Genomic DNA, 26,582 nt, shown 5'->3' with positions numbered 1-26,582 from the left:
GGAATCATGTAGTAACCAAAAAAGTGTTAAACACTGTGTAAGGGCTATTTGACCAAGAAGAAGAGTGATGGAGTGCTGCATCAGATGACCTGAGCTCCACAATCACCTGACCTCAACCTAAATGAGATGGTTTGGGATGAGTTGGACAACAGAGTGAAGGAAAAGCAACCAATAAGTGCTCAGCATATGCGGGAACTCCTTCAAAACTGTTGGAAAAGCATTTCTCATGAAGCTGGTTGAGAGAATGTCAAGAGTGTGCAAAGCTGTCATCAAGGCAAAGGGTGGCTACTCTGAAAAATCTCAAACATGAAATATATTTTGATTTGTTTAACACTTTTTTGGTCTCTGAATGTCCTTGAGTGACCAAGCCAGACCACGAATTTGAACCTGGTCTAACATCTCTGGAGAGACATGAAAATAGATGTACAGCAACGCTCCCCATCCAACCTGACAGAGCTTGAGAGGATCTGCAGAGAAAAATGGGAGAGACTCCCTAAACACAGGTGTGCCAAGCTTGTAGCATCATACCCAAGAAGACTTGAGGCTGTAATCGCTGCCAAAGGTGCTTCAACAAGGTACTGAGTAAAGGGTCTGAATACTTATGTAAATGTGATATTTCATTTGTTTTATATATATTTGCAAAAAAATCTAAAAGCCTGTTTTTGCTTTGTGATTATGGGATATTGTGTGTAGATTAATGAGGGGTAAAAAACAATTGAATACATTTTAGAATGGATGTAACGTAACAAAATGTGGAAAAAGTCAAGGGGTCTGAAAACTTTCAGAATGCACTGTTTCAGATAGGAAATACAGTACTACTTCAAATGTACCACTATGCCCTTTACTTATTTTTTATATCAAATATCATAAATCAGTGAAACTCAAGCTTGCAGGTATGGTACCGTGTGTGTGTGTGTGTGTGTGTGTGTGTGTGTGTGTGTGTGTGTGTGTGTGTGTGTGTGTGTGTGTGTGCGTGCGTGCGTGCGTGCGTGCGTGCGTGCGTGCGTGCGTGGATGAGTGTTGTTTTAGTGACAGAGAGATGTAGCACCTTGCTCCCCATTAGCCAGAAAGAAGCAATTAATGTAGATACACAGAGATAAAGGTCACATACACATACATACACACACACACACAAACACACACAAACACACTGCATAAAAGGTCACCCCACGCTGTGTGTGATAGATAGTCAGACAGAAGATGCTGCTTGTTGCCATGGAGCAGTCTTAGACAAATGAGAGTGCTACAGACACATGAACAGTAGGTGGGACACCAGTTAGAGTAATGAGAGCAACAGTATGATAATGACAGCAGACACTTTTCAAGAACAAGATTACTGGCCGGTCTGACTGTGTGTGTTAGTGTCTCAGTGTGTGGTGTATGTTTGGTGTATGTTTTACGGTTATGACCTGTTATTTTATTTTCATGACGGTCTTCATCCATAATCGCTGATTACACGATTACACAGTAATTGTGCCAGCCCTGTGTGTGTGTGTGTGTGTGTGTGTGTGTGTGTGTGTGTGTGTGTGCATGTGGCAGACACTTTTCAAATACAAGATCCCTGATTATACATCTAGGCCACAGTAATTATGCCAGTCGGGTAATCAGATTCTCTCCACAGTCCCTCGCAATCTAGCACCTCGGGTGTGTATGTTTGTGTGGGTGTGTGTGTGTGTGATAATGTATCCGTAGCCCTCTGTGGTTCATCAGTGGAGAGCAGGGATGGCTGTGTAACCCCTCTACTGTCCATCACACCTGACTTACAGCACAGAGGGAGGGAGAGAAGGGGGAGGGAGAGACAGATACATAATGTGCCCGTGGAGAACATGTAATCATGCACAAACCGAGGCCTTTCCTAGACTTGTCTGAGCGTTTGAAAGGATAAAATGCATTGATATAATTGGCTTTAGATGAAGAAAGTGGAAGAACAGAGTAAAATTGCGTATGTCTACCCTCTATTGCACTCGTTATCATGCCTGACCAGGTAGAAAATATGCAACTATAGAAAACGGAGGACTCCAAGAAGTTTAAAAGGGCATATTGACAGAGATAGAAAAGTAAAGGCACTGGATGATAGACGTGAGGGCATGCTTTACAGTTAACCCCTATCATATTTAATCCCTAACAAGACCCCTATTATACTGTATCCTAGTATTTTCTGTTCTGTTCTTGTTACGCGGAGCAGGAGAACTCAAATGCAGACTCATATGAGGATACAAGGACAGGTAACCAATATTTTTATTGAAAATCAGGAGAGGAGATAGGGTGCAGTCCAAGGGAATATTGGGTGGGTAGTAGGGAATCTGGACTGAGGCTGAGTGCAAGGAGATTAGGAACCGGGTAAGCAGTTCTGGAGGGGAATCCAATGAAGCAGTAGAGCGAAGATCCAGGGCAGAGAAGCAGGACTGAGGAGACGAGGGACTGGAGACAGGTACCAGAGTCAAAGCAGACAGGACTGTATCGGAGAGAAAAAGCAGCGTGAGACTAGGGAAAACAGGCACAACAGGGTAACAAAATCTATGCAGGAACAAACAGCTAGAAATGCAGACTGACTGAGTAGAGGCTACAATCTGGCAGTGTGGAAGTGGCAGGGCTGAGTATTTGTACGGTTCTTGATTATGGAACAGGTTGCAGCTGGAAGGAATCTGTTCTGCTTCCAGCACACCTGGTCTCCACTCACACAATCACAGAGAGAGGGAGAGAGAGAGAGCTCTGGGGGAGTGGTGGCAGGTTAGGGAGGTCCAGGATGAGAAGTAGAGGGCGTGGCAGGAGCAGATGTAACAGTACCCCCCTCCACGGACACCACTTGGCATCCAACTGGGCTTAGCTGGGTGTAGGGTATGAAAATCACATAAGAGTGAGGGGTCCAGAATGTTACAGCAGGGCACCCAGCAGCGCTCCTCAGGCCCGTATTCCTCCCAGTTCACCAAGTCATGCCATCCGCGACCGTGATGGGGGGCTGCTGCAGGAGGAAACAGGGGCTGGAGTAGACTGGTTTAATCAGGGATTCATGGAAGGTAGGATGGATCCTGAGAGAGTTGGGAGTTTCAGGCACAGAGCAGTGTGCTGGGAGTTTCAGGCGCAGAGCAGAGGGGTTAAGGGAAGTTCCTTCGATGCCACCTTCAATGGCAGGTCCTTCGATAAGAGCCATACCTTTTGACCAGAGGGGAAGAACTGGGGCTGAGGCCCAGCGACGGTTGACTTGGGACTGGGTCCTGTCAGAGGCACAAAGCGCAGCCCGGGCCTTCCTCCAGGTACGATGACAGCAGCGCAGATGGTCCTGGAAAAGGAGCCCTTGACCTCTTGGGCGGGGAAAGAGGAGGAGTTGGTAACCCAAAGCACAGTCAAAAGGTGACATACCTGACGAGGCATTGGTGAGGGTGTTGTGGGCATATTCAACCCAGAGTAGCTGAGCACTCCAGGAAAAAGGGTTAGCAGAAGTCACGCAGCGTAGGGCAGTCTCCATCTCATGGTTGGCCTATTCGGTCCAGCCATTTATTTGGGGGTGATATCCAGAAGACTGACATTGATACCAAGAGCTGAACAGAATGATCTCCATACCTGGGAAGTAAACTGGGGTGAGTGAGAATGCAGTGAGAATGCCATACAGACAAAACACATGGGATACTAGCAGGTCTGCAGTTTCCCTGGAGGACGGGAGTTTGGAGGGGAATGAAGTGAGCCGCTTTGGAAAATCTGTCAATAATGGTGAGGATGACGGAGTTACCGTTAGATGGGGGAAGGCCAGTGACGAAGTCCAGAGCTATGTGTGACCAGGGGCGACTGGGTATGGGAAGAGGGCAGAGCAGACCCTAAGTGGGTTTAGTGGAGGTTTTGTTCCAGACACATACCGAGCAGGCTGAGACAAACTTCCATTCATCCCTCTCCATGGTGGGCCACTAAAAGCGCTGGACGCAGGAAGGCAAGGGTCCGGATTAATACCAGGGTGACAGGTGAGATGGGTAGAATGGCCCATCGAAGAACAGAGCGAACACAATCTGAAACAAACAGAACATTACTAGGACCGTTACCCGGGGCAGGCTGGTTCTGCTGAGCCTGGCGGAACCAGGACTCGATCTCCCAGGCAACGGCGGCAATCATGCAGGTGGATGGCACAATGGCTTCTGGCTTGGTACCCGTGTTGTCAGTGGTTAACTGGTGAGGGCATCAGGCTTGGTATTCCTCGAACTGGGGCGATAAGTGAGTGTGAAATTGAATCTTCCAAAGTAAAAGGCCCATCTGACTTGCCGGGAGTTCAGACATTTCTAGTCTGGATGTAGGACAGGTTTTTAAATGGTCAGTCCACGCGATGAAGGTGGGGTGTCGATCCAGGTCAGAGAAGCAGGACTGAGAAGACGAGGGACTGGAGACAGGTACCAGAGTCAAAGCAGACGGGACTGTAGCGGAGGGAAAAAGCAGCACGAGGCTAGGGAAAACAGGCACATCAGGGTAACAAAATCTATGCAGGAGCAAACAGCTAGAAATCCAGACTGACTGAGTAGAGGCTACAATCTGTCAGTGTGGAAGTGGCAGGGCTGAGTATTTGTAGGGTTCTTGATTATGGAAAATTTTGCAGCTGGTGGGAATCTGCTCAGCTTCTAGCACACCTGTCTCCACTCACACAATCACATACACGCAGAGAGAGAGGGATAGAGAGAGAGCACTGGGGGAGTGGTGGCAGGTTAGGGAGGTCCAGGATGAAAAGTAGAGGGGGTGGCAGGAGCAGATGTAACATTTATGTTCTGTTCTGTTCTATTCTATTATGTTCTATTCTGTTCTATTCTGTTGCTGTCCTCTCCCCCTAATTGACTAAGGTGAATTTATCAAATGGGGGTATCAGGGCTGTGAAATACATTCTAACCCTTTTGTTGACAAATAAATAGACTACAAACAATATATACAGTGAGTTTCACCTGTTGGTCAATAGTAGTCAATCGTGTACATCCAGGAGTACGCTCCAGGATAAGATTCCCTTAGGTACCGATCTAGGATCAGTTTCCCCTCCCCAATCCTAACCTTAACCCTTAAACTGAAAAATTGTAACTTCACCAAACACACCCACAGAGCTGGCTCTATACCTCCACAGGCTGCTTGACCTAACACATGTTTGGGTTAAATAAAACCTCCCTAGGATATGTGGGACGCTAGCGTCCCACCTGGCCAACATCCAGTGAGATTGCAGAGCGCCAAATTCAAATACAGAAATACTCATTATAAAAATTCAGAAAAGATACAACTATTTACATAGGTGTAAAGATAAAAACCTTTTGGGGATAGGGGGCAGCATTTTCACTTTTGGATTAATAGCTTGCCCAGAGTGAACTGCCTCATACTCTGTCCCAGATGTTAATATATGCATATTATTATTGGTATTAGATAGAAAACACTCTGGAGTTTCTAAAACTGTTTGAATGATGTCTGTGAGTATTTCAGAACTCATATGGCAGTCGAAAACCTGAGAAAAATCCAACCAGAAAGTGGGATATCTGAGGTTTGTAGTTTTTCAAAGCTTGGCCTACCGAATACACAGTGTCTATGGAGTCAAGTTGCACTTCCTACGGCTTCCACTAGATGTCAACCGTCTTTAGAAACTGGTTTGAGGATTCTACTATAAAGGAGGGGCTCATGAGACCTGTTTGAGTCAGTGGTCTGGCAGAGTGTCTCAGGCTCGTGACGTGCGCTCCCGACAGAGTTAGCTCTTGTTCCAGTGCTTTGCTTCAGACATAGGAATTCTCCGGTTGGAACCTTATTGATGATTTATGTTAAAAACATCCTAAAGATTGATTCCATACATCGTTTGACTTGTTTCTACTACCTGTAATGGAACTTTTCGAGTTTTTGTCTGGACGAAGTGCTCGCGCCTCATGAAGATGGATTACTGGACTGAACACGCTAACAACAAGTGGCTATTTGGACATAAATGATGGACTTTATGGAACTTTATGGAACATATCAGTCATTTATTGTCGAACTGCAATTCCTGGGAGTGCCTTCTGATGAAGATCATCAAAGGTAAGTGAATATTTATAGTGTTATTTCTAACTTCTGTTGACTCCAAAATGGTGGATATTTCACTGGCTGGATTGGGCTCTGAGCGCCGTTCTCAGATTATGCTTTTTCCGTAAAGTTTTTTTGAAATCTGACACAGCGGTTGCATTAAGGAGAAGTCTATCTTTAAGTATGTGAATAGCAGTTGTATCTTTTATCAATGTTTATTATGAGTATATCTGCAAAATCACTGGATGTTTTGGAATCAAAACATTACTGCACATAACGCGCCAATGTAAACTGAGATTTTTGGATATAAATATGCACATTATCGAACAAAACATACATGTATTGTGTAACACGATGTCCTATGAGTGTCATCTGATGAAGATCATCAAAGGTTAGTGATTAATTTTATCTAGATTTCTGCTTTTTGTGACTCCTATCTTTGGCTGGAAAAATGGCTGTGTGTTTTTTTGACTTGGCTATATATATGGCAACATATATATGTTGTGCTTTCGCTGTAAAGCATTTTTGAAATCGGACACGGTGGGTAGATTAACAAGATGTTTATCCTTCATTTGCTGTATTGGACTTGTTAATGTGTGAAAGTTACATATTTCAAAAAAATATTTTGGAATTTTGCGCACTGCCTTTTCAGCGGAATAATGTCGAGGGGTTCCGCTAGTGGAACGCCTGCGCTAGAAAAATTTACTTCTTGTGAATCAGTGTCAGATTTCAAAAATGCTTTACGGCGAAAGCATACCTTACGATTATTTGAGAACATACCCCAGCAGACAAATCATTACAAACAGTAACCAGCCAAGTAGAAGAGTTACACAAGTCAGAAATAGAGATAAAATTATTAACTTACCTTTGATGATCTTCATATGATTGCACTCAGAAGACATTAATTTATTCAATAAATGTTCCTTTTGTTCGATAAAGTCTCTTTATATCCGAAAACCTCCGTTTTGTTCGCGCGTTTTCTTCTTTAATCCACAGGCTCAAACGCAGTCACAACAGGCAGACAAAAAAATCCAAATTGTAACCGTAATGTTCATAGAAACATGTCAAATGATGTTTATACTCAAACCTCAGGTTGTTTTTAGCCTAAATAATCAATCATATTTCAACCCAGACAATAACGTCTTCAATATAAAAGGTAAACAAGGTTATCTCTCAGTCACGCGCATGAAAAAGCTCTGTGACACGGCAGGGTCCACTCATTCAGACTGATCTTACTCCCTCATTTTTCAGAATACAAGCCTGAAACTATTTCTAAAGACTGTTGACATCTAGTGGAAGGCATAGGAACTGCAATTTGAGTCCTAAGACAATGGATACTGTAATGGCATAGAATAGAAAACTACAACAAAAAAAGAATCCAACTTCCTGAATGGATTTTTCTCAGGTTCTCACCTGCCAAATCAGTTCTGTTACACTCACAGACATTATTTTATTAACATTTTTGGAAACTTTAGAGTGTTTTCTATCCAAATGTACTAATTATATGCAAATCCTATCTTCTGGGCCTGAATAGAAGGCAGATTAATTTGGGAACGCTTTTCATCCAACATTCCAAATGCTGCCCCCTACCCTAGAGAAGTTAAACACCTACATGTTTGTCATTTACCAGACACTTTTATCCAGAGCAATATACAGTTACTGCATTCGTTTTCAGATAGCTAGGTGGGACAACCACATATCACAGTCATAGTAAGTGCATCGTTCTTCAATAAAGTAGCTATCAGCAAATTCAGAGCAAGTAAGGGGGGGAAAAAGTCAAGTGGGAGTGTTGTTTACTCCCAAAACCTAGACTAAAGCTATGCTGCTCCACTGAAAGAGTTTTGTCTAGGCTTAATCTGTGTCTGGGAAACCGGCCTCGAAACTAGAAAAGTGCTCAGATTGTTTGCCTCAAGAGTAAAAGGTCCGATGCTAAAGTACTGCATAAGAGCAGCTAGTCAGTACCACTAATGTGGACAGCAAAGGAATCGGCGTCCCCAAGTTCAGCACCACAATATTAGCGACAGCCAAACTGCAGCCAGGAGAATCCTAACCAGGAGGGCATAAGTCAATAAACACAGAAGTGACTGTTGGATCAATTACTTAGGTACCAGTTGGGCGAAAGCAGATTCAAATAGTTGTATTTAAAAAAAAAAAATCACGAAAACAAAACATCACTTCTTTCTCTACTGCTGTTAAAGTGGCTGTCCTTGTGTGAAGCAGCATATCTGTTTGTGTGTGTGCGTGCGTGCGTGCGCGTGTGTGTGTGGGTTCCTGCGTGCTTCCAAGCAATTGTGCGTGTGGGACTAGCACTTCAGGTCATGAGAGCTGTGTACACACATTTCTATGAATTTTTGAGCCTAAGGATTTAGCCGGCAGGTGTATCTCTGTATCTCTCCAGATAAAAAGTTGACTCTACAGCTGTTTCAGTAGCTGGCTTAGTGACAGATGCATCTCTCTCCCTCTGTGTGTGTAGTTGCATGTCTGCGTGGCTGTTTCAAATGCAACACGACAGAGAAACCTAAAGCAAAAAGGCACATCATACCGGTTTTCATGATTTGTGGTGATCACAGAATGTTTTTGGACTCATTCAGCAGTTTTGACCTGATTGAGTAGAATACTATTGGAAATTAATGTTGAAAGTTCCATTTATAATTCTAAAACATTAACTGAACATTATGCTGTGGCTGCCTTTCTAGGAGTTTATCCTAGCCACCGTGCTTCTACTATAGGTCGACCGATTAAGTTTTCATAACAATCGGAAATCGGTATTTTTGGGCGCCAATTTGCCGATTAAAAAAATTAATTAAAAATACTTTTTATTTAACTAGGCAAGTCAGTTAAGAACACATTCTTATTTTCAATGACGGCCTAGGAACGGTGGGTTAACTGCCTTGTTCAGGGGCAGAACGACAGATTTTCACCTTGTCAGCTCGGGGGATCCAATCTTGCAAACTTACAGTTAACTAGTCCAACGCAATAACGACCTGCCTCTCTCTCGTTGCACTCCACAAGGAGTCTGCCTGTTAGGTGAATGCATTAAGCCAAGGTAAGTTGCTAGCTAGCATTAAACTTATCTTATAAAAAATGATCATAATCACTAGTTAACTACACATGGTTGATGAGGCTAAATTGATTTTATTGATCTATTAAATTAAGTTAAAATAAGTGTTAATTCAAGTATTGTTGTAATTGTCATTATTACAAATTTAAAAAATGGCCGATTAATCGGTATCAGCTTTTTTGGTCCTCCAATAATCGGTATCGGCATTGAAAAATCATATTCGGTCGACCTCTAGCTTCTACACCTGCATTGCTTGCTGTTTGGGGTTTTAGGCTGGGTTTCTGTACAGCACTTTGAGATATCAGCTGATGTAAGAAGGGCTTTATAAATACATTTGATTTGATTTGCTTCATATTGTCAAGACCTTATGATAAATTGCCCAAATCAATAATCAATATGCAGAAACAGTTTGTGATATATTGAAAACAGAAACACGAAATGTAGCCTGCTATCTACACATACATGTGCCACAATAGCTATCGGATTTGTAGTTGTATTGCAGGCTATTTTTGTTAAATGAGCACCTTATGCGGTCCCTTCGGTAAGTATTCAGACGCCTGGACTTTTTACACATTTTGTTACATTTACAGCCTTATTCTTAAATGGATTAGATAAAAACAATTCCTAATCTACACACAATACTCCATAATGACAAGGCAAAAACAGGTTAATATATTTTGAAAATTTATTGAAAATAAAAAATAGAAATACCTTATTTACATAAATATTCAGACCCTTTGCTATGAGACTTGAAATTGAGCTCAGGTGTATCCTGTTTCCATTGATAATCCTTGAGATGTTTCTACAACTTGATTGGAGTTCACCTGTGGTAAATTCAATTGATTGGACATGATTTGGAAAGGCACACACCTGTCTATATAAGGCCCCACAGTTGACAGTGCATGTCAGAGCAAAAACCAAGCCATGAGGTCGGAGAAATTGTCTGTAGAATTAGAAACAGGATTGTGTCGAGGCACAGATCTGGGTAAGGGTACAAAAAAACTCTGCAGCATTGAAGGTCCCCAAGAACACAGTTGCCCGGCCAAACTGAGCAATAGGGGGAGAAGGGCCTTGGTCAGGGAAGTGACCACGAACCCAATGGTCACTCTGACAGAGCTCTAAAGTTCCTCTTTGGAAATGGGAGAACTTTCCAGCAGGACAACCATCTCTGCAGCACTCCACCAATCAGGCCTTTATGGTAGAGTGGCCGGACGGAAGCCACTCTTCAGTGAAAGGCATATGACAGCCCGCTTGGAGATTGCCAAAAGGCACTTAAAGACTCTCAGACAATGAGAAACAAGATTCTGTGGTCTGATGAAACAAAGATTGAACTCTTTGGCCTGAATGCCAAGCATCACGTCTGGAGGAAACCTGTGACCATCCCTACAGTGAAGCATGGGGGTGGCAGCATCATACTGTGGAGATGTTTTTCAGCGGCAGGGACTGGGAGACTAGTCAGGTTTGAGGGAAAGATGAACGGAGCTAAGTACAGAGAGATCCTTGATGAAAACCTGCTCCAGAGCGCTCAGGACCTCCGACTGGAGTGGAGGTTCACCTTCCAACAGGACAACGACCCTAAGCATACAGCCAAGACAACATAGGAGTGGCTTCAGGACAAGTCTCTGAATATCCTGGACTTGAACCCGATCTAACATCTCTGGAGAGACCTGAAAATAGCTGTGAATTGACGATCTCAATCCAACCTGACAGAGCTTGAGAGGATCTGCAGAGAAGCATGGGAGAAACTCCCCAGATACAGGTGTGCCAAGCTTGTAGCGTCATACCCAAGACTCGATGCTGTAACCGATGACAAAGGTGCTTCAAGTACTGAGTAAAGGGTCTAAATATTTTTGTAAATGTGATATTTCAGTTTTTATTTTGAATAAATTAGCAAAAATGTCAGAACCTGCTTTTGCTTTGTCATTATGAGGTATTGTGTGTAGATTGCTGAGGGGGAAAAACAATTTAATATATTTTAGAATAAGGCTGTAACCTAACAAAATGTGGGGGAAAAATCAAGAGGTCTGAATGCTTTCCAAAGGCACTGTAAACTGCATAAGCATATGCAATTAATCACTCATCTCTTTGTGGTGAATCTAGTTTTGTGCCCTGTTGAAACGAACACAACTCAAAAACCACACGGAATCTGGACATCACTGGTTCGATTGCCGATTAAACTTAACTCCACGATTTACGATGGAGTTGAGCATAGTCGGCTTCTGATTAGAGGACAACCTGCATGCAGAACAGCCACCAACATTTTGGAGTGTTGGATTTTGATTGGAGGTTGCCAAAATGGAAAGGGAAACGCAAAATGTAATATTGTTCTGAAATGTTCTGTTTTTTGCAGTTCCACCTGCAACTGGAAACAGGGGTGTATAAGACACCGGGGAAAAGTATATATATCGACAACGAAAAAAGTATATAAACGGCTATCACATGCTAGTTTGCCATTCCGATGGACGTTTAGATCAACTCATAGTGACTTTGCAGCTGCCCTTTCAATTTGCCCTCCCTACTAATAGGTGGGTAAACCCTATCGCACAGTAAAAAGATGGGTAGGCTTGGCTACATGAGTTTAGAAGTGCACATGTATCCCTATATATATCACGGATTTCAACCACACAAAATCTGACACAAGATCACAGGGCAACTTCATTCCACCCAGAGAGCAACAGCTCAGCGTCAAGTCAAATTGGAGAGTCCATCATCACAATCTCGGTTCTAGATCGGGTGCCAAACTAACTAACCGTGTGAGATAGACCTATATAAAACCGCATCACTCATATCTCCAAACATAGGCCCATGTTGTGATACATGTAATGAATCAAATCCTACTGGTGTTAGTGACATTGAATTCAACTGAAAATAGTCTGCTGCTCGTCAAACAGACACCTGCTGTATGACTAACGGACTGAGCCAAGACCGTCAACACTGTCATAGCCTATGGTGATTTACGGTATTATCGTGACCAACAAGCTCACCGATCCAACGTTGTACAAATTCAACAATTCCTAAACCGTAAACCAATCCAACCAACCACTTACAAATAACTGTTAACATGATGCTAAACATTACGTAGCCCACTACCCCAGACCCATGGCTGTATATTCTAGTTGATACTATAGGCGAATTAATCAATTGGACTACCATTTGAAACTTTCACTCTCACTCACCTTCTTCCTCCGGTAACGTTAACTTGCCTCCTCGCACAATCGACAGCACCGGTCCCGGACGCGTATCATCCGCCGGGCAGTCTACTCAATTGTGTTCGCTAAATCATCCGTCCAACTTGAATAAACAGTCCTCCCGTTGTCCTGTCAATGTGCTCTCGCCGTTGCTGTGGGTAGCCTATATTTTCTCTGGTTCCATGCGCTCTGGCTGTCGTTCAGTTGTGCGGTTTGATGTTATTCTCCTTTCAAGCGTGCTCTTTCGCTCAGTAGGGAACAGGCAAAACGCTCTGTTGATATCATTCACCGGGTAACGGGAACAGGAGAGGGAGTGGGAGCTCGAGCTAATAGGCTACAGTACAGTGCACCCACACGCGCAGGTATCATCTTACATAAAGTGCTACTCTGAGAGAGAGAGAGAGAGAGAGAGAGAGAGAGAGAGAGAGAGAGAGGAAGAGAGAGAGAAGAGAAAGAGAGAGAGAAAGAGAAAAAGAGAAAAAGAGAAGAAAAAAAAACTATGAAGTGTCACGCCATAGAATGCGCAATGGCAAGCTGACACCCCAAGAGTAAAAATGTTTCTATTTATCTAACTACCTACCTATCTGTCAACCTGCATAAAGCTTCAATAAACGTTGGTCATAAATAATTAATTACATTGATAAAAAGCTGCCTATGTGTTATTAATGTTTATGCTGTTAATGTGAGCTCTGTGTCTGTCAAACTTGTTTCAATTTGTTCAATGCTCAGGGCACCTTGAGACAGAGCAGAGAGAGAGAAACAACGGGGCAGAGAAAGAGCGGGAGTGAAAGAGAGAAAGAGAGAGGGTGGAGGGTTGGATTGGGTGAATTCTAAAATATAATTTCTAAGCAATGTACATGTGCAATGCCTAATATGTATCTTCATTGTATTATCAGCCAAATGTAGGCGTATAGGTACATGCAGTGATGATTTTCTAATTTAGAAAAAAAAGTATTCTTGGTCAAAAAAAAAATGCTGATCCCAGTGACTGAATCACAATCAAATATAAGAAACATTAAGCACAAATAAATAATAAATACTTATAGGAGAGGGGTTGGGCTGACTGACAAATGTTTTTTTTCACTGCCAGCAAATGTTCAATATGACGGGCTCCAGGGTGGTGCAGCGGTCTAAAGCACTGCATCTCAGTGCTAGAGGTGTCATTACAGACACTCTGGTTCGAATCCAGGTTGTATCACAACTGGCTGTGATAGGGAGTCCCATAGGGCAGCGCACAATGGGCCCAGCAATGTCGAGGATTGGTTGGTGTAGGCCATCATTGTAAATAAGAATTTGTTCTTAGCTGACTTGCCTAGTTATTAAACATATATACCTCCCCTGTCATTTCTACTAAATGTAGTGATAGATTGCCATGCTGTTTCTATAATTTCTCCATACTGTCATTTCAAACAGTATAGATGTGTATTCTGCTTTGACAATGTGGGACTGTTACATGCTTATAGATTCTTAGAGACACAGTGACAGCAAACCCAAACCCTTACCCTTCTAAGAGGAATGCAGTGACAGCAAACCCAAACCCTTACCCTTCTAAGAGGAACGCAGTGACAGCAACCTTCTAACCCAAACCCTTACCCTTCTAAGAGGAACGCAGTGACAGCAACCTTCTGAGAGGAACCCAAACACTTCAAAACATAGACAATGAATGTAGAATAACACACGAACAAGAATGTTGTGGCAAGGACGGACACATAATCACACACAGACGCAGAGAAGCACACACACACTTGACAATGACAATGACAATGAACAGAGATGAGATGAGATAGAGGACCATTTATCAAACCACCAGCCAAGGCAGACTGGACATCTGGAGCCAATACTGGTCTGGAGAAAGAGAGGAAGAGGGAGCAAAAAAGGGGGAGAGAGAGCGAGAGGGAAAAGTTATAGAGAGAAAGAGAGAGCGAGAGTAGGGGGAGGGAGAGAGAGAGAGAGAGAGGGAAGAAAAAAGGGTGCGAGAGAGAGGGAGGAAAGGAGGGAGAGAGTAAGGGGGAAAGGGATAGAGAGGAGAGAGAGAGAGCTTGAGAGATGGAGAGAGAAAGTCACAGTGCTACACTAAGTGTCATCCATGCAGAAAACAGACAAGCTTAAGGGGCTTGGCTGCTGTGTGTGAGTGGTGAGTGTGTGTGTGTATGTGTGTGTGTATGCGTGCGTGCGTTTGGTTTAACTATCCTTGTGGGGACCAGAAGTCCTCACAAACATAGTATAACAAGGAAAAGTGGGGACATTTCACCAGTCCGCTCAAGGAAAAATACTATTTTAGACTTAGATGTTAGGTTTAGGGAAAGGTTTAGAATTAGGGTTAGGGGTTAGGTTTAGGTACAGGAGTTAGGGGTTAAGGTTAAGTGGGGGTTGATACATTGATACATACAGTAACACGAAAGCTGATAAAACAGAGCACAGGTCCTCACAAGACCAACAGACATGGAACAATAATCAACAAGGACAATGGGGAACAGAGGCCACATATATACACATGCTAATCAGGGGGAATGGTGTGTGTAATGAGATTAGACAGTCCGCGGTTGGTGGTGATGATCCAGTTCAGTGATGCCTAGAAGGCTGGTGACGTAGACCTCCGGAGCTGGTGCACGGAATGAGTAGCAGTACCGGGGGAATCCGTGAGAGAGAGAGAGAGAGAGAGAGAGATTTAAGGAGATAGTTAAATTTGCTGTTTCCTATCAAACACAGATCGATGTTCATTTCCAGAGCTTTACAATGTTTACAAGTCACAATCAATGCACTTTTGTCTGGAAGGAGGCCAGGGGGAGGAGAGAGCGTGTTTCAGTGTGTAAGTGGGTCAGTGAGTGAACAGAGACCTTTTGAAGGATAAAATATCACTTGACCTTGTCTCTATATAGCTGACCTGAACAACATTGATCTGTTTTAGCGTGTTGTATAAACGTATCGCGGTTCTGAGATGAGAGACAGAGAGGCTGTGTCTTGCATACTACTTTTTAAGACGACATACAGTGGCTTGTGATAGTATTCACCCTCCTTGGCATTTTTCCTATTTTGTTGCCTCACAACCTGGAAATGAAATAGATTTTGTTTGTGAAACAAACAAGAAGTAAGAGAAAATAAACTGAACTTGAGCGTGTATAACTATTCACCCCCCAAAGAAAATACTTTGTAGAGCCACCTTTTGCTGCAATTACAGCTGCAAGTCTCTTGGGTACGTCTCTATAATACTCCAATCTCCGCTGTGGAGCTTGTCAGATCCTTCAGGGTTCTCTTTGGTCTCTTTGTTGCCTCTCTGATTAATGCCCTTACTTGCCTGGGCCGTGAGTTTTTGTGGGCAGCTCTCTCTTGGCAGGTTTGTTGTGGTGCCACATTTTTTAATAATGGATTTAATGGTGCTCCGTGGGATGTTCAAAGTTCCTGATATTTTTTTATAATCCAACCCTGATCTGTACTTCTCCACAACTTTGTCCCTGACCTGTTTGCAGAGCTCCTTGCCGCTTGCTTGGTGGTGCCGCTTGCTTGGTGGTGCCGCTTGCTTGGTGGTGCCGCTTGCTTGGTGGTGCCGCTTGCTTGGTGGTGCCGCTTGCTTGGTGGTGCCGCTTGCTTGGTGGTGCCGCTTGCTTGGTGGTGCCGCTTGCTTGGTGGTGCCGCTTGCTTGGTGGTGCCGCTTGCTTGGTGGTGCCGCTTGCTTGGTGGTGTTGCAGACTCTGGGGCCTTTCAGAACAGGTGTATATATAGTGAGATCATGTGACAGATCATGTGACACTTAGATTGCACACAGATGGACTTTATTTAACTAATTATGTGACTTCTGATGGTAATTGGTTGCACCAGATCTTATTTAGGGGCTTCATAGCAAAGGGGGTGAATACATATGCAGGCACCACTTTTCAGTTTTACATTTTTATTTATTTTTTTCATTTCACTTCACCAATTTGGACTATTTTGTGTACGTCCATTACATGAAATCCAAACAAAAATCTATTTAAATTACAGGTTGTAACGCAACAAAATAGGAAAAACGCCAAGGGGATGAATATTTTTGCAAGGCACTATACTGTGTACTAATCGTGCAGCATACTATTTAGAACATACTATTAAGTAGAAATGTTGCGCACCTGCATAAGGTAAGTCTGAATACCAACTACTGAGAAGTGCATAGCAAAGGCATAGATTTACTATGTCTGAATTGGACCCTTAAAGCTAAATTTAAAACATAATATGTTTGTATACCGAAAAAGCTTAATATTTATAACGCAAGGTCAGGTTTTTGGACACTACCAGAGAGAGGGGGAAAAAAGAGAGAGAAAAGAGGGCGAGAGAGAGAAAGAAAAGAGGGTGAGAGAGAGAAAGAAAAGAGGGTGAGAGAGTGAGAGACCAAGAGAGAGAGAGAGAGAGAGAGAGGGATGGGGTAGGGGGAGAGAGAGAGAGAGAGAGAGAGAGAGAGGGATGGGGTAGGGAGAGAGAGAGAGAGAGGGGCAAGATGGGGTACTAAGAGAGACAGAGTGAGAGAGAGACAAACAGAGAGTAGCCAAGCATCATAGAGGGAGAGATCCTGCAATGGATTTATATCCAGTATCAAGTGCACCTTCTCACCAAAGGAGAGGTCTAATGTTAGGTCTGTGTTTGTGCGTGTGTGTGTGTGTGTTCGTCCATGTCCTGTTTTTATGAGCAGTGTTTATTGAGAACAGGTGAAGCTAATCCAGAGATACATATATGATTTCTGTAGCATCAGCACGTTTGTGTGTGTGTGTGTGTGTGTGTGTGTGTGTGTGTGTGTGTGTCTGTGTGTGTGGCTGCACTGCCGCCCCAAATTAACAGGCACCGCATTGATTATATGCAACGCAGGACAAGCTAGATAAACTAGTAATATCATCAATCATGTGTAGTTTACTAATGATTATGTTAAGATTGATTGTTTTTTATAAGATAAGCTTAATGCTAACTAGCAACTTACCTTGGCTCCTTGCTGCACTTGCATAACAGGTGGTCAGCCTGCCACGCAGTCTCTTCGGAGTGCAATGTAAACAGCCATAATCGGCGTCCAAAAATGTTGATTACCGATTGTTATGAAAACTTGAAATCGGCACTAATTATTCGGCCATGCCGATTAATCTGTCGATCTCTTGTTGCATTTGTCAACAACCAGACCCTCAACACTTTAATTTGGAAATAAAATGTACAGCCTGGGCATCCACCCTGAAAGTAAAATATAACCCGTTAAAATTAATACATTTGTCATTTCATTAAATGCTATTTGATATATTTTGTAACTGATATGGTGTACTGCCAATGTCCAACCAAGTCTCTCTTTAAAATTAATATGCATTATGTACAAGAAAGTTCAAATTACATACTGTGAATAGTTCCAATCCTATATCAGCCACCTAGTACTGTGCTAGCACGTTTCATTTGAGACAGTATGTGACCCCTGACGTCTTTTTTTAGCAACTGATTGTAAAGTTGAGTTACAGCAGTACAGTTTGAGAAGTCAGGCAGAGTTAAGTCTGTCCAGGTTTGTGCCACGATCTACAGTAGCATTAAACATGATCAGTGTTGGGGAGTAGAGAACTACATTTACAGTGCATTCGGAAAGTATCCAGGCCCCAACCTCATTCTAAAATGGATTAAATTGTTTTTTTTCCTCATCAATCTACACACAATACCCCATAATGACAAAGCAAAAACAGGTTTTTAGACATTTTTGCAAATGCATATAAAAAAAATGAAATATCACATTTACATAAGATTCAGACCCTTTACCCAGTACCTTGTTGAAGCACCTTTGGCAGCAATTACAGCCTCGAGTCTTTTTGGGTATGACTCAACAAGCTTGGCACACCTGCATTTGGGGAGTTTCTCTCATTATTCTCTGCAGATCCTCTCAAGCTCTGTCAGGTTGGATGGAGAGTGTCGCTGCACAGCTATTTTCAGGTCTCTCCAGAGATGTTTGATCAGGTTCAAGTTCGGGCTCTGGTTGTGCCACTCAAAGACATTCAGAGACTTGTCTCGAAGTCACCCCTACATTGTCTTGGCTGTGTGATTAGGGTCATTGTCCTGTTGGAAGGTGAACCTTCACCCCAGTCTGAGGTCCTGAGCGCTCTGGAGTTGGTTTTCATGAAGGATCCCTCTGTACTTGGCTCCATTCCTCTTTTCCTCTATCCTGACTAGTGTCCCAGTCCCTGCCGCTGAAAAACATCCCCACAGCATGATGCTGCCACTACAATGCTTCACCGTATGGATGCTGCCAGGTTTCCTCCAGAGGTGACGCTTGGCATTCAGGCCAAATAGTTCAATCTTTGTTTGATCAGACCAGAGAATCTTGTTTCTCATGGTCTGAGAGTATTTTAGGTGCCTTTTGGCAAACTCAAAACGGGCTGTCATGTGCCTTTTAATGAGGAGTGGCTTTATGGCCACTCTACCAATAAAGGCCTGATTGGTAGAGTGCTACAGAGATGGTTGTCCTTCTGGAAGGTTTTCCCCATCTTAAACTGGTCTAATAAAACTACACATTTTTAATAGTGAGTGAGCGTGGGCTATTGTGTGTAGATTGATGAGGAACATTTTTTATTGAATTAATTTTAGCCACATAGGACCACATACTGTCATGATAATATAATAACACATCCCACTGAGCAAAAACTGGTTGAATAAACAATGTTTCCATGTCATTTCAACCAACAAAACAACAATGTGACGACATTGAATCAATGTGGAAAACTGTTTGGATTTGCAAAAAGTCATCAACATAAGTGATTTTTGTATTTTCTTCACCCAACTTGCAACCTAAATCCAATTACACGGTGGCTTTTGTTGTTGATTTCACGTTGAATTCATGTTAGCTAACAACTCAACCAAATGTAAATCAAAACTAGACATTGAACTGACGTCTGTGCCCAGTGGGATGCCTCTGAGCAGACACTCTTTATTAAAGTGGTTTATATGACAGTGAGTGCATATCCTACATTTCTATGTCTGTGTTCCTTATAGGATCTGACCCCATAATGATGTTCTTACAAACTGATCCACACAAGACCACATGATACTGTTGTGGTAATAATAAATTCCTCTTAGCAGACACCCTTTCTACTCCAAAACAAATTAAAATTTAAAATTTAAAAAACATATGAAGAAATGTGACTTATAGATCTGTCATTCTTCAATGAAAGCAAGTCTAAGAATCGGTAGATCTGTTCTGTCTGTTATTTCTATGCTTTCCATTTTTTAAGTAGATAGTTTGCATAATTTACTTTCGGTTTTGTACACGAGCTTCAAACGTCTGAATATACAGTGAGGAGAACAGGTATTTGATACACTGCCGATTTCACAGGTTTTCCTACTTACAAAGCATGTAGAGGTCTGTAATTTTTATCATAGGTACACTTCAACTGTGAGAGACGGAATCTAAAACAAAAATCCAGAAAATCATATTGTATGATTTTTAAGTAATTCATTTGTATTTTATTGCATGACATAAGTATTTGATACATCAGAAAAAGCAGAACTTAATATTTGGTACAGAAACCTTTGTTTGCAATTACAGAGATCATACGTTTCCTGTAGTTCTTGACCAGGTTTGCACACACTGCAGCAGGGAGTTTGGCTCACTCCTCCATACAGACCTTCTCCAGATCCTTCAGGTTTCGGGGCTGTCACTGGGCAATATGGACTTTCAGCTCCCTCCAAAGATTTTCTATTGGGTTCAGGTCTGGAGACTGGCTAGGCCACTCCAGGACCTTGAGATGCTTCTTAAGGAGCAACTCCTTAGTTGCCCTGGCTGTGTGTTTTGGGTCATTGTCATGCTGGAAGACCCAGCCACGACCCATCTTCAATGCTCTTACTGAGGGAAGGAGGTTGTTGGCCAAGATCTCGCGATACATTTCCCCATCCATCCTCCCCTCAATACGGAGCAGTCGTCCTGTCCCCTTTGCAGAAGATATTCCCCAAAGAATAATGTTTCCACCTCCATGCTTCATGGTTGGGATGGTGTTCTTGGGGTTGTACTCATTCTTCTTCTTCCTCCAAACATGGCGAGTGGAGTTTAGACCAAAAAGCTCTATTTTTGTCTCATCAGACCACATGACCTTCTCCCATCCCCCCTCTGGATCATTCAGATGGTCATTGGCAAACTTCAGACGGGCGTGGACATGTGCTGGCTTGAGCAGGGGGACCTTGCGTGCGCTGCAGGATTTTAATCCATGACGGCGTAGTGTGTTACTAATGGTTTTCTTTGAGACTGTGGTCCCAGCTCTCTTCAGGTCATTGACCAGGTCCTGCCGTGGAGTTCTGGGCTGATCCCTCACCTTCCTCATGATCATTGATGCCCCACGAGGTGAGATCTTGCATGGAGCCCCAGACCGAGGGTGATTGACCTTCATCTTGAACTTCTTCCATTTTCTAATAATTGCGCCAACAGTTGTTGCCTTCTCACCAAGCTGCTTGCCTATTGTCCTGTAGCCCATTCAAGCCTTCTGCAGGTCCACAATTGTATCCTTGGTGTCCTTACACAGCTCTCTGAGTCTTGGCCATTGTGGAGAGGTTGGAGTCTGTTTGATTGAGTGTGTGGACAGGTGTCTTTTATACAGGTAACGAATTCAAACAGGTGCAGTTAATACAGGTAATGAGTGGAGAACAGGAGTGATTCTTAAAGAAAAATTAACAGGTCTGTGAGAGCCGGAATTCTTACTGATTGGTAGGTGATCAAATACTTATGTCATGCAATAAAATGCAAATGAATTACTTAAAAATCATACAATGTGATTTTATGGATTTTTGTTATAGATTCCGTCACTCACAGTTGAAGTGTACCTATGATAAAAAATTACAGACCTCTACATGCTTTGTAAGCAGGAAAACCTGCAAAATCGGCAGTGTATCAAATACTTGTTCTCCCCACTGTACAATATTTTTGGTTATGGAAAAAATATTTCACAGCGGTTTAGATTGTACAATGATTTTCTACACATAAACTAATTAGGTGAACTATTCCATTTTTTTGCAACCAGGAAATGGTGGAGCTGTTACTGCATAGTGCAAAAATAATATTCCCATCCAGAAATGAGCCATGGATCATGTACTGTAAATATAATGTAGCCCTACCTGTTAAATGAACCCTCTGTCTTCCCTACAATGACTCAGCATGCATATTTCTCTCCCTGTGCCGTGCTCACATTTTGAATGCTCCTCGTATCCCTTTCCCGCCTAGAATATGACAGGCTGAATAATTTAATTGGCAAAATATTCTGCTATGGTGTTGTCTGATTTTGCTGTTATTTACTCGTGTTTTTGGCCCTTAAATTAAAAGTGGACAAGTTTTCATTAGATAATTCCCATAAGCAAAGGTACCAGGTCTCAGCTCTACCTGGCTCTCGTTTGGATCAAAGGTGCCCCAAATGCCACCCCATTCTCTATATAGTCCACTACTTTGACGAGAGCTTTATGGCCTCATGGATACAAAACTGTACTGCCATGATATCATACGGTACTTTAATAATATAATGCACAAAGTTTCCCCTAATCACAAATCTGGGATTACTCCTAATCCTAACCTAATGTCCTGTCCAGGGGTATACTTCTACATCAAACTCTGTCACGCTACAAAAACAGGAGATGCTAGATGCCCTATGGGTCGTTTTGGCTCACACAATTCTTACTTAACCTTAATCCTAACCATTAGAGAGATGAAAACTCTGACCCTGTAACTAACCCTGAATCAGGTGGAACTTTGACCTACGATTTACGGGAGAGAACACAATACCACCATCATGTATGCCTTTGAATACATACAACAGCAGTTTTTAATCCACAATGTGCAGTACTGAATTATGTAGAATTATTTGCAGAGTTACCATTTGGTGATTTATATCAAAGCTATGCAATAGGCTAATGAATAGGCTACTGAATAGGCGACTGAATTGAATTGCAGTGTCTTTGGGAGATATTGAATATATATATATAATTTGTTAATCACTTAATTTGTTCGGGTTCATTCATTCATCCCCCCTCCCCATCGATCCACAAACGTTGGTGCAACCTCCTCTTCTTTTGTCAATGCTCATCTTTGGTCTGGAGTTGGTATCTGCTACCATCTGCTGGACAGTCAGATAGACTTCCCTGTTGAAGTAGGATGAGGTTGTCGTCACTAGGTGGAACCAGAGTACTTCTCCCAGTTCCCTACATCATCTACGTTATTATGTGAGTTTCTCCTAATACGCCCTCTGGTAAGGCCAAGGCAACTTCTACCCAAAGCTTTGTGTTAAAACAATCATTTAAGGCTAAAAAAATACCTGTCTTTGGTCTATGTAGTTGGAGGAGTTGGAGGAACGTCAGTAGGGTTCTGTCTCATGGACAGGCAGGCAGGAGGCAAAGGATAAGCTGTAAAAGTAGTCCTCATGGTTTTCATAAAACAACGGTATTAATGATAACATGGTTAGAATAGGTAATAATGATGGCAAAGTAAATTAAATGAACGATGCAGGTATCATGGACAATATAGACACAGATATACAGCATTAATAGTATACAGTATATATTAATAAATTTTTTCAAAGTTATTTAAGCATAAATTATCAAAGTTACCATAGATGATCTGTTAATTACCAACGTTACTGAAGATTCCGGTAGTGGGTGAACCAGTTGCATTGCCTATAATTCAGGGTAATAACAGGCACCTGTCCCATGCACAGATAGAGAGAGAGACTGACTTCCCGTTCAGTCGGTCACTTGGTATAATATACTATGGGGAGTCAATGAACAATCAGGTTCACCTGAAAACTGAAATCACGCCCAATGGGCCAATGAATGCCTCAGAATTCCTGCCTTTCTGGCTATAACACCGGGGCTCGCATTAATTTCCTCAATTCTTCGCTCTTCAGCTATCCTGAAAGAAGAACGTCTCATGCAATTTATAAACTTTTCAAGCTTTCCGACTTAGGTGTCTGTTAGTGGGGAGAGAGTACTCATCCCTCTAGATGTTTTGGATCTTGGTAATAACAGGCACCTGACAACCCCAGGTACCTGTTATTACCAACCCCACTCCCGACTTGGCTCCAGTGCAGTGCCAGGGGTCAGAGTATTGGCCTATCTGAACCATTGGCTGGTCGTAGTGGAGTTGAGGGAAAGGTTGAGCTCCACACTTCTACTCTGGTTTCCCATATTCTGTCTTTGAAGTTCACAGTGAATCACAAGAAAAGTTGTTTGAATCCGGCTCAGCGCATTCAGTTTCTGGGTCTCGTTCTGGACTCGGTTCTGAATCATGCGTTTTTGTCCCAACGGACAATTCCGACTCTGTCTGGCCCAGTTTCAGCTGGGGCATTCGGTGCCTTTACAGTGGTGCCTGTGGTTATTGGGTCTGATGGCCTATATGATAGCCGTGGTGCCTCTGGGACTTCTGTTTCGGCTCTGGGTGATTGCAATGCTTCTGGATGCATCTCTCCACTACTATCGGTTGTTCAAGGTTTCCCTGTCATGCCGAAGGGTGTTGACTCCTTGGAAGGACCCGTGACTGCTGTTGCAGGGGGTTCTCATGGGTCGGGTATTGGTCCACAGGGTGATCACAACAGATGCATCCTTACTGGGATGGGGACACTGTGTGTGGGTTACTCGGAAAGAGGGATTTGGTCAACAGCGCAAAGGTCACTGCATATCAATTACCTAGAGCTACTGACTGTTTTGCTAGAGCAGAGGCGTTTCCTTCTGATGTTGGAGGGCCAGCATGAGCTACAGACTGTTTTGCTGGCACTGAGGCATATCCTTCTGATGTTGAGGGGGCCAGCATGTGTTGGTAAGGTACGACAACAGGGGGGGTCTCTCTCTATAACAACACAGGGTGAGACCCAGATGCAGACAAAGGAAGCAGATGGTTCAAGTCTCTGATATTTATTAATAGACTAGGGTCAGGCAAGAGATAGGTCGAGGACAGGCAGAAGTTCGTAAACTGGGACAGAGTCAGATTGGTACATGATGGCAGGCAGGCTCGAGGTCAGGGCAGGCAGAATGGTATGGCAGGTGGGCTCAGGGTCAAGGCAGGCAGCAATGGTCGGAACCTGGAGGACTAGAAAACAGGGACAAGGAAAACAGGAGTACGAAAAACCACGCTGGTAGGCTTGACGAGACAAGACGAACTGGCAACAGACAAACAGAAAACACAGGTATAAATACACAAGGGACAATGGGGATAAATGGGAGACACCTGGTGGGGGGTGGAGACAAGCACAAGGCAGGTAAAACAGATCAGGGTGTGACACTCTCTCTCCTAAACCTGGCCCTGCTTGTTGAAGCAGTGAGCATTTCCTGTCGCTCTATGCGTTTCCTGATTCATGCCACCATGGAGAGGGTCCATTAGGGGGGTCTGTTGTTGATTCTGGTGGCTTCCCATTGGCCCAGACAACCCTGGTTGGCAGAGATCATCCTCCTGTTGAGCGGGGAGAGTTCCTTGTCGTGTCAAGCTAAATCCTCAATCAATCAAGTCAATTTCAGAAACCTAGAGTAAAACGACATGCACTTGTATGACTCATTTATGACACAGGGTTTATTCAAAATTCCAGAAACTGTCATAGAAGGTCCCAGCTCAATCAATAAATATCACAAATTAATAATCACACAAGCAATTATGATAAGCAAAAATTAACCATGGATTAGATACCTCCAGCGTCCTTATCTAAACCCCTGCTGCCAATGCAATATTTGTTGTCTAATACAATTTTATGAGAAGACAGCATTTAATAACAAGAAAAACGGTCTCTTACCTTCTACAACTATAAACAGTATTTTGTCGGCCCCCCTAAGGATGATCAGTATCTCAGTTGGTGATTCAAAATTCTAATAGCTACTTATAACTTCTATCAATAAGGTAACCTTAAGGATTCCTTCTAGAACTTTACTTTAACATTTTAAAGAAATAATAAAAATCTAAATATATATAAGCTAAAAAGCTACAGCTAAATTCTTATTCAGCAGACAATGGGTTCATTTAGCAAACCAAAATAGACTCTTCCGAACAAACAATTCCTGCATCTTTTATATCCTAATGCTTGACCTAATGATGCATTTATGGTTAACACCAGCTGCTCTAATGGCCTACCTCATTACTCCTCACCTAAAAACCCTTGTGGTTTTGCTGACCCCTCTACAAAATCTTGCACCTGCAAACTCGCTCCTGACCCTTAAAGGGGCTTTGTCAGCCAACCACTAACCACACCCTATGCTCTCTAAAACCAGACTCTAGCGAGCTGTGACGCAGGTAACCCCTAACCCACCAAGAATGATGCAGGTTCCAATACCAAATGATACAAGCCTCATCTCATAATGATCCGAGCCACGTATGACCAGGTTTTCCTGACCACTCCTTTTAGGTCTCTCCTTACTAGTCTGACATGGGGTTATTCTAGGTCAAGCTAGCACCCTTAAAGCTGCAATATGTAACTTTTTGGGCGACCTGACAAAGTTCACGTGAGTTATAGATATGCAATTTTCATTGATCTGTCATTCTCATAGAAAGCAAGCCTAAGAAGCAGTAGATCTGTTCTATGTGCATTATTTCTATGCTTCCCCATGTTAAAGCTTCATTTTTGCAACTTTTACTTTGGGTTTGTGCACCAGCTTTAAACAGCTGAAAATGCAACATGTTTGGTTATGTAAAATATATTTCACAGCGGTTAAGATGGTACAATGATTATCTACACTATAATTGCTTGTTTAGTCACAACCAGAAATTAGGCAAACTATTATAATTTTAGCAACCAGGAAACGGTGGAGCGATTTCTGCATATTGCATCTTTAATATACCTAATATAACTAAACATCATCATCACTACTAGTTTTAAACATTAACACTTCTTATTCTCTTCAAATCAAGCTTTAATATTATAATTTCACTCAATTCTAATCTAACTTATTACTCCAGTTACATCTTTAACATTCAACATCCCATCATCCTATTATTTCATTATAACATTTCACTATCAATCTCCTACAAGCCCGATAGACATAGTCCAAATGTACCCTAAAACAAGCAAACATCTCATCCTAAACCATTTTACTATATTACTACAGTCACCCTTTAACATTCCCCAATGTTTCCAACATTTAACATATTCAACATTTCATTATCATTTTTATTGCTTCTAGATTCCAATTCATTTATTTTTCTTCTTTTCTATGGTCATTGTCAGTTTCCCTCAACCTTCATTCTCCTCTGTGCTCTGTGTGTGTGGGTGTGTGAGTGGGGCCTCCTGTCAGCACTTCCTGTCCATGCTTTATGCCACAAAAAAAATGTCACAGAAAACTAGGCCCTTAGCCTGCCATTCTGACAGACTTGAGGATCTATTGTCCCAGGCACACAGGAGAGTTTGGCA

General features: G+C 42.6%; 1 protein-coding gene across 3 annotated transcripts in view; it reads right to left on the bottom strand.

Moving 5' to 3' along the window:
• LOC121840823 (zinc finger matrin-type protein 4-like) overlaps window positions 1-12,634 on the bottom strand; it is a gene marked incomplete in the record, with an annotated part of 187,409 nt that extends 174,775 nt beyond the window's left edge. The window contains 1 exon segment of one of the 3 annotated variants that reach the window (XM_042306248.1): window positions 12,235-12,634. 3 annotated transcript variants of the gene reach the window in all.
• Window positions 12,635-26,582: the final 13,948 nt, after the last annotated feature.

This window comes from Oncorhynchus tshawytscha, linkage group LG25 (assembly GCF_018296145.1).
Source record: "Oncorhynchus tshawytscha isolate Ot180627B linkage group LG25, Otsh_v2.0, whole genome shotgun sequence".
Taxonomy (NCBI): domain Eukaryota; kingdom Metazoa; phylum Chordata; class Actinopteri; order Salmoniformes; family Salmonidae; genus Oncorhynchus; species Oncorhynchus tshawytscha.
Note: the sequence above shows the minus strand (reverse complement) of the source record. Positions and strands in the feature narration are given on the sequence as shown.